Source organism: Pollicipes pollicipes, unplaced genomic scaffold (assembly GCF_011947565.3).
Source record: "Pollicipes pollicipes isolate AB1234 unplaced genomic scaffold, Ppol_2.1 Scaffold_6686;HRSCAF=7923_pilon_pilon_pilon, whole genome shotgun sequence".
Lineage (NCBI taxonomy): Eukaryota > Metazoa > Arthropoda > Thecostraca > Pollicipedomorpha > Pollicipedidae > Pollicipes > Pollicipes pollicipes.
Window position 1 is genome coordinate 14,757,454 of NW_023596921.1, and position 16,413 is coordinate 14,773,866.

At 53.7% G+C, this 16,413-nt stretch overlaps 1 pseudogene; it reads right to left on the bottom strand.

The window, feature by feature from the left end:
* Window positions 1-1,511: 1,511 nt before the first annotated feature.
* Window positions 1,512-16,413, bottom strand: part of LOC119107962 (filamin-A-like) — a 117,082-nt pseudogene continuing 102,180 nt past the window's right edge.

Genomic DNA, 16,413 nt, shown 5'->3' on the forward strand with positions numbered 1-16,413 from the left:
GTCAATAAAATGTGTTCATTCGATTGTTATGTTGTGTAAAAGAGTATCTCAGAAATGCATGGCTTCGGCTAACACTCCGTTGCCGCGCAAGCTTGCACGAATCCCTGGAAATTGGCCTTGCTGAAACTATGGCCTGACTTTGACCTGTCGTGGGTCATTTACCTTACAAGATACATGTAAATATCTGGTACCAGGTGATCCGTTATTCCATTTTCTATCGCCACGCAAAATTTGACGCTGCTATGCCGTGCTGTTAGGAAACCATTCCGGAAAAGCCTTTGGGGGTCAGATTAACCCTACCGGAGCGTGTTAATGATAATGCTTGGGAATTTCCGTCTCATCGACTGGCAGGGACATTTCGAGACATGTGCGTTTATTAGGCATAATGTGGGATGCGGTAGTGGCGTGGCGGGGCCGGAACCCCAGACCGACAGGTCCAGAGTCGAGGCCCTAATCACTGCACCACCACCGTCCTGCACCTAAATCTTATTTGGCACTCTTGCACTCTTGCAAGCACTCAAGCACTCAGCAAGCACTCTTGACCACTCCGGGACACTCCACATTGGTCGTGGCTCTTCCGATGGAGTCAGAAGGCTATCGGTCTTTTGCCGAAAGCCCCCGTGCGCTTGCGAGCGCCAGGACGTTTCGCCTGTTCGTGTGTATGGGCGTGATTAAACTACTTCGCGTACACGAGCCCGCGGTCACGGGATGACGATTTCCCCTGATACCAATTGACATTAGGGCGGCAGTGGGATATGCGCCGATGCATTTTTAAGCGCAATTGTCAAACGTGATTTTACTCATCGCCGACGTCGTGCATGTTATTTCCGTTGGTAATGAGTTTATGACACTTCCTATACGTGTGGATCACGTTCTTAATGTGTTTTGAATGCTAGGATTTTTGTACTCCTTCATGACAGTCAAAGCAAAAGCTTTGCATTAGTCATCATCCATCAGCTGATCACAGCCACCGGCCAGCTAGCCGTAAATAAGCTAAGAACCAGGTTCGTGCGTGATTTTGATGGTATTTGACAGCCAACGTAAGTGCATTTTGCCATGTTTTCTCCGAGATGCCTAGCCTCAGAGAGACGGGTTCCATCATGGCTTGCATAAAATGGTCAATCTCCATGTATATGCGTACGTTGTATGCCTAGTTTTATACGGCTGCGAACGGTAAGATGGGTGAGCGTACAAAAAGTTTGATGTAAGAACTATAAAATTCATCAGCCGGAACGCGAGGATCTTTGGCGGACGGGGGTCCCAAACTCGAGAGGCCCTACATTGTTATGCGCCCCCCCCCCCCACCCCCCGCCCCCCTGACGAAACCCTGGATCCGCTCCTGTTATAAACATGCGAAAGCTGTGCGTGACAGTTCATGGCAGCAGAGGTGATCAGCGTCGCTGAGGAGTCGGTGCGTGAGATGGCTCGCTGGCGATAGTTCAAATCGCGAAAGCGCCACGAATCCCTCGACTTTCTCACATTTCTACGTCGGTAGTAGTATCAGATACAGCTTTTCGCCCTAATTTTTTATTAAGTGTCATGCGCGAAGATAAAACCAACAAAAATCTTCAAATAATCACGAGAAAACAAGTTGCGTGGCGCGTAGTCCACCGGAGCCGGGGGCGTGCAATCGAACTTGTCTGCAGCACAGAGGTGGACGGTGCCGCGACGCCGCCGTGGCGGCGCGCTGCTGGTCAGCTGGGCTAGTCAGCTGGATGGGGCGCAGTTAGAGACTACCGCAGCCTCAAATGGCACACCGGGGGGTCTCGGAAGATCTGGCGCTCGAAGCCTTCTTCGGTCAAAAATTGAGACCCAGGCAAAAACTTCAGCTGGCATATTCTTCGATCTCTTCCGACCTTAAATCTATATTTCGCTCCCTCAGTAGCGCTCTCTTGTTATACAAATGTCCGGGCGGGTTAGGAAAATTACGTGCCGGTGAATACACGTTGGGGGCATGACTCGAGGGACAGGGCACATCATGCGCGTTAATAAGGTGCACAGCGATCCCTGTCGTTAGAACACGCCGAGGCACAGGACAGGACAGATGAGCTCCCGCTGGCCCGCCGGGGAAGACAGGACCATCCCACTGCTGCAGGCTCTCCGAGTTAGCCGGCCAGACGGGCGGGGCGGCTGCTCTCCAAACACGGCTGGAGTGTCGGCGCGGCACGGGGGCCGCCTCGCCGGCGTGTTAGGGGGGTGGGGAGGGCGGACGCGCGCCGTCGGACCGCGCCGGCGACGCCCCGCGGCGCTGGCGACGGCGCTGGCAGTGCTACTCTCGTCCACCACTGGTCAGGTCCCGCGGCACGCCAAGGCACAGATCAAGGCACCCGAACTGCCTGCGGCGTCGGCTGGCGTTATGACGTCACGCCGACGAGGCTGTGACGTCAGCGGCGGGCGGCGCGGCTAGACCTCGATCTCAAACGGCGAGCCGGGGATGTTGTCAGCCCCCCAGCGCACCACCAGGATGTACTTCCCACGCTCCTTGACCGTGTAGAACACGTGGTACTGGTTGCGGCCCATGTGCTTGATGTGCACCTCTTCGCACGGGTTCTTCGGGCCGAAGCAGCCGACCCACAGCATGTCCTGACCTGGGGAGCCAGCAGCACAGTCAGCATCATTTCGCGATGGTTTGAAGGATAAGTGGCACGGCTATGACGGTTAGACGGACGGCGTCAGCTGTCAGAGATAAGGAAACACCGGGGCGACAGCGCAGCCCACATCATCACCGTCAGCTTTCTCTTACACTATTGCTTTGAAGAAACATTGTTACAAGAAAACTGTTCCTGTCAGTTGCCGCAGTCACTGTTGTAGAAGCAACCAAAAGCGTTTACAACACACTGCAAGTGATTCATCTGCATGCACAAGACCGCCGCCTAACAATTATTTTTAAGTAACAGCCTGTGTTCGACAGCACGGATCTCAGTCCACTCGCGCTTCTCTGACGCAAAAAAATTCCAAAGGAAAACGCTCAAAAGGCTCAACCGCCAGTTAGGCTGCAACGGCCCATGTACAACCAGTGTACTCAAGTCAGCTGGTGCCTGTGTTAAGGCTCAAGACGCGTGGGTGCATCAAAAGAGCTTCTGTCGTGCCGCATGGCTGTGGAATTCCCCACAACCTGGGGTCACCACGACCGGTGCACAAACTTTGAACTACCTGACTTAAGCGCGTGTGGATCTTCCAGCTTAAGCGTTAGGCCGGCACTGCAGCATAAACGCCAATGCGGCCCTGGTCGGCCGCATTGGCGTTCATGCTGCAGTGTCGTCCCAACCCTTAAGCTGGAGGATCGCCCTCGGCTTGACCACGCGCGGCTCATCTCGGCTCACGTACCAGCGCGTCCAGCGTCCACCTGGAACTGATTCTGACGCCCGACGTACGCCTTCTTCAGACCCATGCCCTTGCAGTCCACCTTGCTGGCGTCAGAGTGGAAGATGGGCAGCGAGGCGACATGCTTCTCCTCCTTGTTAGTGGCGGCCTTGCTCACCGTCTCCACCACCACCGACGACTGCTCCTTGGGCCCCTTCTCGGCCAGCTCGTCACCTGTCGGCCAGGGCCAGCTCAACGGAGGGCTCCTACGACGGCGCGACTTGTTGGTAACGGGTGATCGTTGGTTGGCAACATATCGGTTACGCATTACTAACGGACTGGTTGCCGGCTAACTGTATGGTTGGGTGCTGGCTGGTCACACGTTGGTCATGGGTGGCTGGCGGGATGGTCATGACCGGTCGCGTATTGTTACCGAGTCGGTCACGGGTCGTTCACCAGTACGTCACGTGTTGATCGCAGCACCAGCACCGCGATCCCGACACTACACCACTGCCCCCCCCCCCCCCCTCATCCCGGCTGCAGACGAGGCGCTGGGAGGCGCCGTGGTCGGGCGGCGCCGCCTGACAGCGTCGGCTGCCTGACAGCGTCGGTCGCCTGACAGCGTCGGCCGCCGGCGCACCGGCCGCTGTCCCGGGTCGCTCACCGGTCCGATTCCACACGCACTGTGACTGGAACATGGCGCGGCCGCCCGGGGGCTCCTCTCGGCGCCACTGACGGGCGGCCGACCCACCGCCGCCGCCGCCGCCCGGCGTCCCACCCACATTCCTCAAAATACCCTCCGATCGACAGTATTTGGCAGCCCGTTGCAGCCGATCCAGGCTAGTTGGCAGCAGCGTGTTGTTTGTACAAACACGCCAGCCCCGCTCGTGGGCCGTATCTGGAACGCACGCGATACTTTCTGGCTCGGGCGAGCTTTAAGCGACGGCGGTTCGTGTCATGGACTCAGCAAGCAGCTACGAAATTTTCCATCGACTTAGTCAGTCCTGCTTGACTGCATCTACATTTCTACATGTTTGATGAAACCTTCAATGTCATGAGGATGATCAATGAATTTACACCAAAAGGTCTGTGCTGCTGGGTTTGGATTTCCACCGCCAGCATTAGAGTCAGAGATGACTAATATAGCCTGAAATAACCGAGGGGAAAGGGTAAAAACGGCAATATACGAAAACTGGGATGGTTTCACTACTTTTTGCTTAAAGGAAATGCTAAAAAATGAAAAACTGAAATGGTAAAGGGAATAAAAAGGAAGTTTTCCTGAAGGTTGCCTTAAACAACTCAATTTCTCTGTTTAAAAAAAATATGTTCCTCAATGCGTCAGTGTTTTATTACGTCATCCAAACCCCGCACAACAATGATTGAGAGCCAGTTAACAGCCGTTATATCTGGAAATCGCCCTCACGAACGTCATATCTGAACGACTCGGCAATGTCTTTTTTTTCGCGGGCCTTGATTGTTATGACGTTATTATGGCGTCATGGATGCTTACGTGACCACAAAATGGTCTGCTGGAAAGTCTGCACATCTTCGCGGGTGTGTGGCTCAGACACTATATGGGTTTACGTCTTAAGAATGGCAGGGCTGTAAACTGCACCGAACGATCTTCTTCTTCGATCCTCAAGATCGCGATTTCAGTGTAAACCCCCATACAAATATGCAACACTCCCTTCAACACAGAACTGGGTCTCCTGATTAAAAACATGAACTACGTAATTCATAAAGGCAGTCTCGCGATCCAGAGAACGGGCCTCTTGATGAAGGACAAGGTCTTTTGAGACCAATTTGGCACTCTTAAGCTCCGTTATGGGGATCTGCTTGATCGAACTTTTGCAATCTTCATTGGGTACCAAACCTTGGGGTTGGGCAAAAACGACCTCCCAAAACAGTGAGGTGAAAGACGTACTCTTGCCACCTCGCGCCCCGCCAGTGCTGCATCGCTCCTGATTGTGATGCATTTTGGATGCACATGTGTCTTGCTGAGTCACGTAATCATTTATTTCGTCTGGTTCCGCCTAAAAGACGTGTATGCGAGGCTTTAAGGACATAGACTGTTTTGTTCCTTTTTCGTAGGGAAACACAGGCTCGACTTTTGCTTGCACGCCCACGTATTGCTGCATGAGCAGCTAGTTACTACTATAGCTACTACTACTCCTCGCGCTACGGGAGTGTTTCATCTTCGCCCCACGAGGCGCTTCAGAAACCACTGAGCTCTAGGAAACTAAACAAGGCAAAGACGGCATTGGAAATATCTCACCAAACTGCATCAGCTAGGCTTGACTGGGCAATCCTGAAAGTGACCTTTGACAGGTATCAGATCGTAGAGGTTAAACCCGCACTTCATAGAGCCCTCCCCCCCCCCCCACACCCACTGTTATTTTTGGAACTAAGAATGCCACGGCAATTCCGAGGACAGCGTTGAATAGTACCTTTTGGGAACCTCTATTAAAAAGAACGTGTGGATATCTACACATGTGATCTGTGATATGCTAGATGAGGACGGTTGTAGCATTGGTCCCACGGACTATATCCCGAAATACGCAAGCCACATCAATGGACCAAAGTGTTAAAAAGGACTTCCAAAGTCGAACAATGTGTTATCAAGGCTTAGAGCGTGTGACCTCAAAAGAGTTAAAACTGACAACTCATGCCAAAGGTTGCCTGAGCTTGACCTTGGATGTTCTGGCCTTGCAAAAGCCAGCATAACTTGATGCATTTAAACTTTCAAACTCCAATGCAATACTTTAATATAATGTACCTTAAAGGAAGTGATGCACATTTGAATGGGGTTTTGAGCGGAAATGACCATTTTGAAGATCATTCGGTGCAGTTCACAGCCCTGCCCTTCTTAAGGCATAATGCCACCTAGTATCTGGGCTACACCCCCGTGAAGACGTGCAGGCTATTTCAAGGATATCCAGGCATGCATGACGCCAAAGCAACGTCATGGAAATGCTGCAATCCTTCAGGCCAGGTGGTTTTCAAAGACAGGAATAATATTATCGTCCAGGCGTTCAGACCTCGCGTCAATGAGGGCGATTTCCAAAAATAGTGGACATCATTTGCCTATCCGACAATGTTAAACAAGCTGTGCAGGTTTCCGTCACAAGGCTCGGTTGGCTGGATTGTTTGGATCAGCTCCCTTTCGACCAGTGGTGATCATCTCCGGGCTTTGGGTGAGAGAGACTCGAGAGCGGTGGGGCAGGACTACATGCGCCTGGGGAGGGGGGGACCTGTCCAGCTTAGCTCGCTTTGGGTGAGAGAGACTCGAGAGCGGTGGGGCAGGACTACATGCGCCTGGGGAGGGGGGGACCTGTCCAGCTTAGCTCGCTTTGGGTGAGAGAGACTCGGGAGCGGTGGGGCAGGACTACATGCGCCTGGGGAGGGGGGGACCTGTCCAGCTTAGCTCGCTTTGGGTGAGAGAGACTCGGGAGCGGTGGGGCAGGACTACATGCGCCTGGGGAGGGGGGGGGGGGACCTGTCCAGCTTAGCTCGCTTTGGGTGAGAGAGACTCGGGAGCGGTGGGGCAGGACTACATGCGCCTGGGGAGGGGGGGGGGGACCTGTCCAGCTTAGCTCGCTTTGGGTGAGAGAGACTCGGGAGCGGTGGGGCAGGACTACATGCGCCTGGGGAGGGAGGGGGACCGGTCCAGCTTAGCTCGCTTTGGGTGAGAGAGACTCGGGAGCGGTGGGGCAGGACTACATGCGCCTGGGGAGGGAGGGGGACCGGTCCAGCTTAGCTCGCTTTGGGTGAGAGAGACTCGGGAGCGGTGGGGCAGGACTACATGCGCCTGGGGAGGGGGGGGGGACCTGTCCAGCTTAGCTCGCTTTGGGTGAGAGAGACTCGAGAGCGGTGGGGCAGGACTACATGCGCCTGGGGAGGGGGGGGGGGGGAGGGACCTGTCCAGCTTAGCTCGCTTTGGGTGAGAGAGACTCGGGAGCGGTGGGGCAGGGCTACATGCGCCTGGGAGGGGGGGGGACCTGTCCAGCTTAGCTCGCTTTGGGTGAAAGAGACTCGAGAGCGGTGGGGCAGGACTACATGCGCCTGGGGAGGGGGGACCTGTCCAGCTTAGCTCGCTTTGGGTGAGAGAGACTCGGGAGCGGTGGGGCAGGACTACATGCGCCTGGGGAGGGGGGGGGAGGGACCTGTCCAGCTTAGCTCGCTTTGGGTGAGAGAGACTCGGGAGCAGTGGGGCAGGGCTACATGCGCCTGGGGAGGGGGGGGGGCCTGTCCAGCTTAGCTCGCTTTGGGTGAAAGAGACTCGAGAGCGGTGGGGCAGGACTACATGCGCCTGGGGAGGGGGGGACCTGTCCAGCTTAGCTCGCTTTGGGTGAGAGAGACTCGGGAGCGGTGGGGCAGGACTACATGCGCCTGGGGAGGGGGGGGGGACCTGTCCAGCTTAGCTCGCTTTGGGTGAGAGAGACTCGGGAGCGGTGGGGCAGGACTACATGCGCCTGGGGAGGAGGGGGGGGGGGGGGAGGGACCTGTCCAGCTTAGCTCGCTTTGGGTGAAAGAGACTCGGGAGCGGTGGGGCAGGACTACATGCGCCTGGGGAGGGGGGGGGGACCTGTCCAGCTTAGCTCGCACAGAGACTCTCTGGGGGATGTGCGCTGAGCGCCCAGTCGGGGTGCACCTCCAGGGACCGACCCGCAGCTGGCGCATGCAGCCTACTCCGGGCAAGCGGGCGTCGCGAGGGGATGAAGCATGAAAGAGGATAAGAGGGTGGGCCTTCGAATGCACGAAACATGTTTTCTACTACATAATATATGAAGTTAGACATGGTTTCTTCACTTGCTACTTATTGCGGCAACGAGATATGTAATCTAATAACTTAAGGGTAATGCCATAACCGAGCATGTGGACATAAAGGTATCACAAACTCGTGTATAAATATGCAAAAGCGCCATGGAAAAGGGGCAAAACTCGACCACATAACGATATTTGGCTCAGCAAACACTTCCAGCCCGTGCTGGGATCTCTCGCCGAGTTTGAAGTGCTACAAGTGGCAATTTGGCACGGCTAGTTTGGCGGTGCTTCAACGGCATACAAATATGTCATGCTGTAGTCAAACAATAACGCAGCGAGGAGCATATTTACTAAACAGAGCAATTTTGTTGTCCATAGCGGCTTTTTCCACGTAAATGTACACAGATAGCTAAAAGTGAATTTATTCATCATATGTGTTCCTTTTTCAATATCTTAAGATGTGAACCTTCCCTTTAAAGCGAATGTGTTTAAAAATAAGATATAATTTTCAAGCGCATCTCCTGCGATAAATCAGACCTAGCTGTCACTTTTGAGCAGCGTGCCATGGACATGAGCTGGAGAATGGGGTCAGTTTAAGAGATCAGTTTCTTTTGAAACCACGCATTAAGGGTTACGTGTGATTCAAAGCACATTCACGTCTTCTATTATACTACCGTAGGATAACCAGTTGTAACTGAAATGTCCTGGGATTTACCATTTTCTTTAGCTTCATTTTTTATCAGCTTCCGTTCACTTCAAGGACCGGTCAAGGACAAGGACAAGGACCCCTCCAATTAGCCTGCTTGGTAGAGAGCTGAACTCGCGATCAGAGGGCCGCTCCCGTCGCGCTCGTTTCGAGACCTAGCAGTTTTAAGGTTGCGACGCCTATATGAAAATCTGGGTTGCGACGCGCATATGGGTGAAAGCAAAACACCACTCACTTCTTTTCAATGTCTAACACCTGACAACCGGAAAATTAGCTGGCCGATACGTTGTGTACATACTGACGCAGTCCACGAGGATGGTCCGAGCAAGTGTTGCATGCTGTCTGATTCAGTTTGATGAGAGCTTTGAACTTTTTTGTGACTCTAGCTTATTTAATCGCAGAGTCTAAGTGTGTGTGTGTGGGGGGGGGGGGGGCTTTGAAGCACGCCCTTGTGAGGTGAAGGTGAGAAACCAGTAGGGCATGGGTTAAGTTGCGTAGTCAGTTTGTGTCCATCACTTATTTACTTTCGCCTGCCATTATGTTGCTGTCATTAGGGCCTCACGACACACTCAGCTGCTGAGGCTACATGGCATCGCCTGTCTCTCACCCTGGGAGAAAGCGCGGGGACCGTTGGAAATGGATATCTTACCTCCGTCTTCACAGACGTGCAGCTTAAACACTTGGCACTGTTTGTAACCACACTCTTCATTCTGCCGAGTACCCGTATCTGCGCTCAGCACCCAGCAGCCACACTTACCTGTGGCCTCGACCTTGAAGGGCGAACCGGCGATGTGGTAGCCGTCGTACTTGATGGCGACGTAATAGTGGCCAGGACTGAGCGGCGTGTAACGCACCTTGTAGCCCTGGTCCACCTCCGTACAATCCATCGACACCTGGCGGTCAGAAGCAAGTGTCAGCCGGGTCAGATCCGGTGTCACGCGGGCCAGGGGCGGTGTCAGATTGACCAGGCCGCTGTCCGCCAGGTTGGTTGGCCAGAGCGCGCGTTGTGTGAGCGATAAGGCACGGAACGTGAGAAAAAGAGAGAGAGAGAGAGAGAGAGAGAGAGAGAGAGAGAGAGAGAGAGAGAGAGAGAGAGAGAGAGAGAGAGAGAGAGAGAGAGAGAGAGAGAGAGAGAGAGAGAGAGAGAGAGAGAGAGAGGTGACTGGCGGCGGACGAAGAGCGCTGCTCACTGCACTGCATGTAACTGGCGTTCAGGTGATCAAACTGCGAGCCAGTGGCCGCCGCTGTGTCTTAGATCGGTGACAATTATCAGCTGAAACTGTGGTGGTAGGTATTTGATGCGCTAAACCAAAGGTAAATGAATAGCAGGAGCTTTCTGCGAGGTATCCTACGTTTCGATAACTTGAAATTATGAAAATTACAAACTCACTTGAGTGAGAATAGATCTGAGGGCGCAAGAACATGTTTTGAACCACAACAATTCATAAACCTAAAACTGAACCTAAAACATGCACCTAAAACTGGGGAGGCCACTTATCAGGGGATTTTGCAATGCACGACGGCGTCTTAGCGTAATCCGACGCTTGGATTGGACGACATGAACACAAGTGACCTTCCTATGTAACAACTAGGCATGACCTCCCCTTCTTGTACACTGACCAGCTGTATCACTCATCACGACCCGAGTAGCTCTGTCAACGGCGGCACTCCAGCCGCGGAGGCGCCGGCCATACCCTGTCTGACGCAGCAGCGGGCTTGCCTTGGAGGGTCTGTCAATGGTGACACCCAGTGCCGACACTCCAGCCGCGTAAGTGCTGACCAGACCCCTTCTGACGCAGCGGCGTGCCTACCTTGGAGGGTCCGTCGATGGTGACACCCAGCGCCGACACTCCAGCCGCGTAAGTGCTGACCAGACCCCTTCTGACGCAGCGGCGTGCCTACCTTGGAGGGTCCATCGATGGTGACACCCAGCGCCGACACCCCAGCCGTGAAGGCGCTGGCCGGACCCGGTCTCGCGCAGCGGCGTGCCTACCTTGGAGGGTCCGTCAATGGTGGCACCCAGCGCCGACACTCCAGCCGCGTAAGTGCTGACCACACCCCTTCTCACGCAGCGGCGTGCCTACCTTGGAGGGTCCGTCAATGGTGACACCCAGCGCCGACACTCCAGCCGCGGAGGCGCTAGCCAGACCCAGTCTGATGCAGCGGCGTGCCTACCTTGGAGGGTCCGTCGATGGTGACTCCCAGCGTGCCGGCGCCGGCGTTGCACGTGTCCACGATGAAGTCGGACTTGTGCCCGGTGTGGCCTTTCTCCAGGCCCTTGCCGTGCGCGTGCACGGCCGCCGGGTCAGCGTCCTGCTTGCCGATCTTCAGCCGGAACGGCGAGCCCGGCACGTGCACGTTGTTCCACTTGACGTGCAGCTGCGGAACAGGACGGGCTGAACGGGCTGCCCTGATGTGGCTTTGGGATGGCGGTGACGGCGCCCGTAGCCTGGACATGCATATCCGCGGCATGACGCGAGTTATGCCAATAGGAGTGTCAGGGGTGAAACTTCAAATGTCGTTCCACTCCACCCCGATCGCATCTCGCTGAAAAGTGTTTCAGGAGCGGAAGATCCCTTCGGGATGTGACGTCAGCAGTGTAGGGAAGGGTAGCAGCTATGACCCGGGGCAACGTCGGCGTAGGGGGCAGTGGCACCCGCGAGAACTTGCTACTTCTTCATAAACTGCGACCTCCAAACTGGTATCCCGCGGTTTGGAACTACGGCTCGCAGGGGCAGCGACGCTCACCTGGTGGATGCCGTTCTCCTTGGGCAAGAAGCGGACCGAGTAGGTGTCCTCGTCCAGGTACTGGGCGAAGCAGTCGTCCTCGTGCCCGCTGGGAGAGACCACCTTGCAGTCCAGCTGACCCTTGCAGTCGGTGCGGTCCACCGTGAAGATGATGGGCTTGTCCACCTGCCGGCCGAGCGAAGCACAGTCGGAGCGGGCGCGAGACGAGACCGTGACGAGGCGCTGGTCTCATTACACAGTCAGGCTATTCTGGAACAGCCAGACGGGATCCAATACTCGGCAGACCCCGCCCCATCGGGCAGAAACAAGTGAGCTCGCTGTACAATGCAGCTTCTGGTAACAGGGCGACTGAGCGCGCTGTGCGGGATGAGGCCCGAAATCCTCGGTAGGACGAAAAGGCGCGTCAAATGCCGTCACTGGCTGAATCGGTACAGCGCAGTGTTCGAAGGCGACCCAACCCAGCTCGCCATTGACCCCGCCCACTGCTGACCTGGACCCCGGCGTCGGGCAGCTGACCCACGGTGACCTTGTGTGCGTCCTTGTTGGCCGGAGTCACGAACACCTTGTACGGCGAATCGGGGATGTGTGAGTCATTGAACTTGATGCCGACTCGGTACTCACCTGTGGCGGGGGGGGGGGGGGGGGGGTCAGCAGTCATCGGCGCGGTCCGTCAGTGCGGCGCGGACTCCATCCGCCCGTGACACGGGACCACCTGCGCTCTGAGCGGTCAACCTTCGCCGACATGTAGGAACCTCCCGGGTAGTTGGTGAATTGAAATGACGTGGAACTGGGCACATTTAAAATAATGAGACCAGCTGTAGGTATTCGCAAGTCTGCTGACATTGAAAGCATATCCCTTTACGACTTTATTTATGCATATATATATATATATATATATATATATATATATATATATATATATAAGCACGTGACTACCACCCGAATTTCAGATTTTAGAAACCACCGGCAGAAAGCAAATATACTAACCATTACATCAGCTCGCACCTATCGTCGAGGTCGATGGTTCAACGTTATGTGAGGGTATTGCCATTTAAATAGTTTCATCACTCCAAATAAAAAAGGATTAGAGCTACCAAAACAAGTGTTGAATTGAATATGCAAACACCCATGGCAGCAGTTTCCGAGTTATTTGTTATATTCTGTTCTGCTGAACGTTCCCTTTCCGTCGTGATAATCGTGTCAGGTTCTAACCTTTCTTTCATGGGTCCTCTGGACGGCAAAAGCCACATTGTGGCGCCTGGGTTCTAGCAACGTCTTAATCCAAAGCATAACGCGCGAAGACAATCTGCAGGAGTGGCAACATTGGACGTGTCCGCGATTTGCTGAAACTGAACATCTGTTTGTTGCTTAGGTTTCAATCGTCTTGCAATGTGCAAGACAATTGAATATTGGAAGTTGCAATAGTGTATAAAATGTCAACTTATTGATGGGCCTCAACCCACACAAAAACTGTGTGTTCCTGAAATTTGTGTGCCCAGGGTGCCCATAAGCAATCTGCGTCGAAATTCTGAGGTAAGGAATTATCAGCTGGCGAGTGTGAAATACGCATTTTTGTATTACAGCTTTCGCGAGCGATGTCCTGCAAGCAGCTGATCAATAATAGCACCTGGAGCCAACGCATACAGCAAGCTAGAACTAAGGGAGGGTGTCACCGGTACGGAAATGTACACTTTCAAGGTCTCGAAGTCCTGGCCTCCAAGCCACGTCAAAAGCTCTCTACCCCCACCACACCCGTGCCTCGGGACGGTTCCACAGCGCTGCGTCGGTGTGCCTTGGCGGGGTCGGAGGGCTTCACTGTCGACCCGAGGGATCGCTGTGAGCCGAGCCAAGAGATGAGTCACCCGCCCACGGCGGCCGCGCCGGGCACCGACCACTGACGGCGACGGGCACGGAGCCTCTCCTACACACCTCTGAGACTGCTGAAGGTGCGGCGTTCATTCAGCGTTCGACAACCACGCCTGACTGCCGCGATGGCTGGCAGCGAACGCTATCATTACTTATGACAATGCCAGCGCAACGTCCCGTAAAGTCTTGCCCATCCGCCACAGAAGACATCGGTACAATTAGCTGACGGATGTTCAGGTAACTGGCGTCCACCGCCCACGCCAGCATAGGAAATAGCCCACGAGTAAGCAGCTGCCAAAATGTCAGTGTATATCCACCTCCCGGCTGCGGAAAAGTCATGTGTTTTCTCTGTAAACAGGTCTCGCCAATAGGCCCATGCCGCCGGCGAAACGGTGCTCGTTCGTGATCGGCTGTCGTTCGTATTCAAAACGGAATAGCGATAGCACAAATTATGCTCATATCGCTGAGACCTACTGAAGAAGGCTGATGCGCCGGCTGCCCGCGCTGCCTGGGCGCCTGTGCGCCCGCCAGCTCCGTGCGGCCGGCTGCCCGCGGCGTCTGATTTCTCCTCGAAGAAGCAGAAACTTTTGGCCCCAAGAGCAGTTTCATGACGCGAAACAACCTCAAACATCGGAGATATTCAAACCTCTGCTGACGCCAGCCAAGTTCAGACACCAGAGATATTCAAACTTCTACGTGTTGTAACGTTGCGCTTTGTGCGGCCGTAACGCCATGGGGTAAAACGCTGATGGAAGTATCACCACGTGGCACTTACCTCCCTAAGATCCAAATTAAAGTAAAAATTTTGGAGCATGGCAGCGCAATGAAAAACATCTTGCACACAGTACGTGAAAATAGTGATTCGAAAAGGATGCCGCAACTTCAGGCGCATTACGAATCCAATCGTTTCTCGCATATTTTCTTATTCGACAAGGTTAAATTGTGAAGAGGTACTAATTTTCCCTATCCGGCATTTGATTCACGAGATTACGTACAGTAACAAAGTAAACAATATATGACAGCAAAATTTGACGACTAAAAAGGAGACAAATCATTTGACAAAGTGACAGCATTTTGGGTATTCTGATTTACTGTAGTCAGACAGATCGCAAAGTTTTTCTTCTTCTTTTTCCTGAGTGAATAGGTCATTTTGATATTAAAAGTAGCTTTTCAGTCCCAGCAAATCCTAAACAACTGACATATTTCTTTATGTAGCGTTTTGTGTTTACCTGTGACACCATAGACCACACACGATGCGACAATGAAATCATGATTACACGATCATATTTGCTGTCTGCGATAAGGGTCATACTCACGTCAAAGAACTGCTGAGCTGGTACAGCTGAACAACTCATGGCCGGGGGGAGGGTGTTGAACGAATGAAGAAAATGTCCCGCAAATTCTACCTATCAACACAAATACAGTTTTCGATAGGCTGAATCCGTATCACAAGAAAGCCCCTTCCACTTTCTGATATGCTTTAGAATGTGTCAGCACTGACCGGGCTCGGAGACGACGTAGCTGACGTAGCAGGAGCCGTCCTTGCGGTCCTTGAAGTCGACCTCGGCCTTGCTGGGTCCTTCGACGCTGATGGCCAGCGAGCCGGTGCCGGCCTCGCGCGTCCACACGTTGAACTCGCTGGGCATGCCCTGCTCGCCCCGTTCGAGACCCGGCCCGCCGGCGTGCACGCGGTGGGCGCCGCCGTCCTGCGGGGCACATCCCAGGTCAGGTCAGGTCAGAGTCTCAGGTCAGGCCGGGTCAGAGTACCAGGTCAGGTAAAGTCGGAGTCCCAGGTCAGGTCAGGTCAGGGTCCCAGCTCAGGCCAGGTCTCAGTCCCAGGTCAGGTCAGGGCACAGGCCAAGGTATGACCTCGGGCGAGCCTGGTCACGGATGACAACATGCCACAGACAGAGCCACTACTTCTGGTACGGGTGGTGCCCCGTGACAGTGTCCTGATAACGTGGCAGGACGGTCACGTCAATGATGCGAAACGCGGATAGCATAAACGCTACGCTAGTGCTATTGTTGTGAAGCTACGGCAGTTTTTTTGTGCTGCTTTGCTGTTTTTAGTAAAAGGCGATGGTTAAGATGTTCGTAAAAGACGATAATGTCACAAACTATTATCGTTTAGGAACAGGTAAAATGTTAGATAGCCAGGCTAAAAAACGGCATGCGTGCAATACTTGCCCACACATTGCAAGTCACTACTGAAACCTGTTGAGTGATTACCTTATCTCTCTTATCCTTCCATTCTCCCGCACCTTGCATTCATGTACGATTGTATTGACGTCTAGAACACCCTCCAACCCCAAATGACCGCTTTGAGTGTCGGGTCGATAAGATTAAACGGAGATGTATGTCAAAAGGGACACTCGTAGCAGCGATCGCAGTGGAAAACATCACAGGCACACACTCAAAACATACCTCATGCACGCACGCACGCACGCACGCACGCACGCACGCATGCACGCATGCACGCATGCACACACACACACACACACACCACACACACACACACACACACACACACACACACACACACACACACACACACACACACACATATAATATATATATATATATATAATATATATATATATATATATATATATATCAATACGCACATACAAACACGCGCATATAGTCATTAAACTCTCCAAATAAAAGTTCAAAGGACGCGAGTGACAAAGTGAGGCAAAGCGCTGCAGAATCGTACGGCACTGAGGACGCGCCTACCCACCTCCGTCCTCACTGAGGACGCGCCTACCCGCCTCCGTTCTCACTGAGGAAGCGCGCCTACCCACCTCCGTCCTCACTGCGAGAGAGCTAGATCAGTGCCCTGTCGGGCAGAGCTTTAGCGAAGAGCAGAGTTGCCCCTTATCTGGGAGGCAAGAGCTTGCGGTTCATCGACAACAAGCATTTTGCGAAGCAAGTTAATGGAGTACCGTTAGTGAAGCTGAGTGGCAGTAGGCCAGTCCAGCTCCTTACGCACGTCTGATATACCATAAAATTTGCGAGATCGGAGA